Source organism: Arachis ipaensis, chromosome B05 (assembly GCF_000816755.2).
Source record: "Arachis ipaensis cultivar K30076 chromosome B05, Araip1.1, whole genome shotgun sequence".
Taxonomy (NCBI): domain Eukaryota; kingdom Viridiplantae; phylum Streptophyta; class Magnoliopsida; order Fabales; family Fabaceae; genus Arachis; species Arachis ipaensis.
Window position 1 is genome coordinate 131002202 of NC_029789.2, and position 4960 is coordinate 131007161.

Sequence of the window (4960 nt, forward strand, 5' to 3'; positions counted from 1 at the left end):
ATTACTAGACTATTTTCTGAGTTTTTTAGGGTGAAACATAGTTATTAATTTTTTCGCTACGGTCATCAGCATAAAGACAAATAATTTGGTCACAAAATGTTTTTTCATGTCTAAGGTAGAATTTTAAACTACTGAGTTTATAGTAGTTTGGTCATAAAGACAAATAATTTGGTCATCAGAATAAACTGTTGTTTATTGGTATTGCTAAAAATGTTTTTCCTTTCATGGATGTTGGCTCTCAAACACGAATTATTAAAATGCATTAAGCATTCGGTACTAACATCTTCACGAATTGTTTTTCCTTTTTCTCAATGAGTTTGATAAATTTTTAAACACTTTCCTCTTCTTCAGCTGTTATATAATGCTCTCTAGATGAAATTGTGCCCCTGCAATTTTGAAGAACTCAAATTTTGGCATAGAATTGCCATTTAATAAAGGCACCTACTCCAATAAAGATATAAAAAATATGTCATGAAAATATTTGATTAAATTTTAACTTATTTCTTTCGCCATACTTTAAATAAAGATAACAATTTTATAAAATACTAAAATCAAATCTTACAATCCACTATTCAATGGCTAAACAGAAGCATCCTCACATGAAGATAATTTAAAATCTTCATTAGAGCATCCACCTTTAATAAAAGCATGAACAATCAAAATAATCCCTTCAACATCATAGTGAACATTCTTTATTTGTACATTCACCCTTTTAAACATCACGTTCTTAATTCTGAGTTATTTTAATATGTGCACTCTTGAATGTTTTCTGAATTTAAGCAAAAGGATAATAAATCTTCTCATGATTTGATCAAAATAAATTCCCACAAAAGGAATAAGAATGTTACCTGCAAAAGTTTATACTTCTTGTTTATACTTTTTGAATCACAAGGCTGTCATACCTACTAGCTAAGAAGGACTAAAAATGATAACAGGACAATGAGGCTAAAAGAATGCACAACTCAAAAAGTTTTATGAGTAAAGAGAATGCAGTGGCTAAACTGATGGCTAATTAAACTAATGCTAGCGAAAATAGAAAAATACAAACAAATCATAAAACAACAATGAATTTTGTAAATAAAACCAGTAAATTCTTACTTTGATAATCCGGCAAATAATCTATCTTTTTCTTTCGTATGATCGTATCATAATACCCCAAAGAACTCGCATAATAATTAGTCTAGCTAAGAGAAATACATCGTAAAAATTCATTAATAACCATGGTTGAATATTATACCATTCTCAATATACTAATTGACCTTGAACAAGCTAAAGGACAAGAGATTGCAAAACTACAAAACAGTTTAGAAGAAATGCAGGGAGAGTAAGATAAAGCCCAGGCTGCTATTATAATAGCAAAGCAACAAAACTAGCAATTGAGCAAGTACTATAGTAGTTAAAGAGGTTCATGTTGTAGACAACACTAAGGTAAGGTTACTAAAATGAGGAGCTCGAGGTCACTTTTTGTTTTTGATATTGGAGTGGTAATATTGTTTTTTTTTTTAAATGTAGATTGTTGAAGTGTTATTCTTAAATGTGGAACCGTTTAATTAGAGAAATAAAAATCGGACTGTTCAAATCGTTAGAGGTACAAAAATCGGACCGTCCGATTTGTAGAGGTACAGAAATTGGACTATTCGATTTGTGTTAAAAAAAATTAAAAAAATTTGAGATACAGAAATCAGACTCTTCGATTTGTATATCTTTTACAATTTTAAAATATATAAAAAATTACAATGTTAAAATATATCACTACTTTTAATTTCATATAAAAAAAAAGAGCCGATAGAAGTAGGTCTATATTTATGTCTTAAAATGGTATATTTTACTGTCAAAAGTAAAACATGAAAACAAAAGAATGAGTTTAGCTAGAAGTTCAATACATTTTGCACATAAATCAAGAAATTATGTGAGATTTTTAAATAGTACAATTCAAAAAAAGGAGTGTACTTTAAATCTAACCGTTTGTTTCAATACATTTATTACTCGAAATTTAAATTATAAAAAGTAGAAAAAAAAGTAAAAAATGAAATTTATAAAGTGATTTTTCATAGAATAAAAAATTCCTCATCTAAGCAAACATTAGACTCGTTAGTGCTAAGATAGCAAATGCTACTAACACATTGTTTTGTTTGAAGGAATATGAGAAAAAAATGTAGGAAAAAAAAATGAATATATGGCTCATAAGTTTATAGAACAGCAGATGCATCATCCTATAGTCAGATGTTGAGAACATCAACTACCTTCATTGCTGCTTCATCCAAAGAATCTCTCTTTAGCCTCTCCTCATACATCTTTGTTGCTAGTGCATTGGCAGTTCCCTGGTTCCCAACTAACCCATTCGTATTGCCGTTTATGAGATTAGCCCTGTCCCTACCTTGCTGTTGTTGTGGCGGTGGTTGCTGCTGCTGCTGCGGTTGTGGCTGAGGTGGCTGCTGTTGTTGCTGTTGCTGCGGCTGCTGCTGCTGTTGTTGTTGTTGCTGCTGCTGCTGCTGCTGATGCTGCTGCTGCTGCTGCTGCTGGAATTGACATATAATCATAGTCGACGCATTGCCTTAATTTGTTGTTGTTAGGTGTATTGTGTTTCTGTAGTGTCTCTGCAACGGCTTTGATTGGTTCTTGTAATGCTTTTTCACTTATCTCGATGGCTTATTAGGCGAAATTAGTAAGTTACGATTGAGCCATTAACCTAATAAAATCATAAATACTATTCTTTTTTATTTTTTGAAAGTGACACAATTACTAATACTATTTTTCTGAGTTTTTTAAGGTGAAACATAGTTATTAATCTTTTCGCTACGTTCATCAGCATAAAGACAAATAATTTGGTCACAAAATGTTTTTCATGTCTAAGGTAGAATTTTAAACTACTGAGTTTATAGTAGTTTGGTCATAAAGACAAATAATTTGGTCATCAGAATAAACTGTTCTTTATTGGTATTGCTAAAAATGTTTTTCCTTTCATGGATGTTGGCCCTCAAACACGAATTGTTAAAATGCATTAAGCATTTGGTACTAACATCTTCAGTTCTTCACGAATTATTTTTCCTTTTTCTCAATGAGTTTGATCCCTTTTTCTTCAGCTGTTATATAATGCTCTCTGGATGAAATTGTACCCCTGCAATTTTAAAGAACTCAAACTTTGGTATAGAATTGCCATTTAATAAAGACACCTACTCCAATAAAGATATAAAAAATATCTCATGAAAATATTTGATTAAATTTTGACTTATTTTTTTAGCCATACTTTAAATAAAGATAACAATTGTATAACATACTAAAATCAAATCTTACAATCCACTATCCAATAGCTAAACAGAAGCATCATTACATGAAGATAATTTAAAATCTTCATTAGAGTATCCACCTTTAATAAAAGCATGAACAATCAAAATAATCCCTTCAACACTATAGTGAACATTCTTTATTTGTACATTCACCCTTTTAAACATCACATTCTTAATTCTGAGTTATTTTAATATGTGCACTCTTGAATGTTTTCTGAATTTAAGCAAAAGGATAATAAATCTTTTCCTGATTTGATCAAAATAAATTCCCACGAAAGGAATAAGAATGTTACCTGCAAATGTTTATACTTTTTGTGACAAGGTGGTATTATAAGACCATTCGCACTTCAGGCTGTCACCTCAAGTTTTTCACGAGGAAAATCCTCCTTGTTTTTTAATCACAAGGCTGTGATATCTACTAGCTAAGAAGGACTAAAAATGATAACAGGACAATGAGGCTAAAAGAATGCACAACTCAAAAAGTTTTATGAGTAAAGAGAATGCAGTGGTTAAACTTATGGCTAATTAAACTAATGCTAGTGAAAATAGAAAAATACAAACAAATCATAAAACAACAATGAATTTTGTAAATAAAACCAGTAAATTCTTACTTTGATAATCCGGCAAATAATCTATCTTTTTCTTTCGTATGATCGTATCATAATACCCCAAAGAACTCGCATAATAATTAGTCTAGCTAAGAGAAATACATCGTAAAAATTCATTAATAACCATGGTTGAATATTATACCATTCTCAATATACTAATTGACCTTGAACAAGCTAAAGGACAAGAGATTGCAAAACTACAAAACAGTTTAGAAGAAATGCAGGGAGAGTAAGATAAAGCCCAGGCTGCTATTATAATAGCAAAGCAACAAAACTAGCAATTGAGCAAGTACTATAGTAGTTAAAGAGGTTCATGTTGTAGACAACACTAAGGTAAGGTTACTAAAATGAGGAGCTCGAGGTCACTTTTTGTTTTTGATATTGGAGTGGTAATATTGTTTTTTTTTTTAAATGTAGATTGTTGAAGTGTTATTCTTAAATGTGGAACCGTTTAATTAGAGAAATAAAAATCGGACTGTTCAAATCGTTAGAGGTACAAAAATCGGACCGTCCGATTTGTAGAGGTACAGAAATTGGACTATTCGATTTGTGTTAAAAAAAATTAAAAAAATTTGAGATACAGAAATCAGACTCTTCGATTTGTATATCTTTTACAATTTTAAAATATATAAAAAATTACAATGTTAAAATATATCACTACTTTTAATTTCATATAAAAAAAAAGAGCCGATAGAAGTAGGTCTATATTTATGTCTTAAAATGGTATATTTTACTGTCAAAAGTAAAACATGAAAACAAAAGAATGAGTTTAGCTAGAAGTTCAATACATTTTGCACATAAATCAAGAAATTATGTGAGATTTTTAAATAGTACAATTCAAAAAAAGGAGTGTACTTTAAATCTAACCGTTTGTTTCAATACATTTATTACTCGAAATTTAAATTATAAAAAGTAGAAAAAAAAGTAAAAAATGAAATTTATAAAGTGATTTTTCATAGAATAAAAAATTCCTCATCTAAGCAAACATTAGACTCGTTAGTGCTAAGATAGCAAATGCTACTAACACATTGTTTTGTTTGAAGGAATATGAGAAAAAAATGTAGG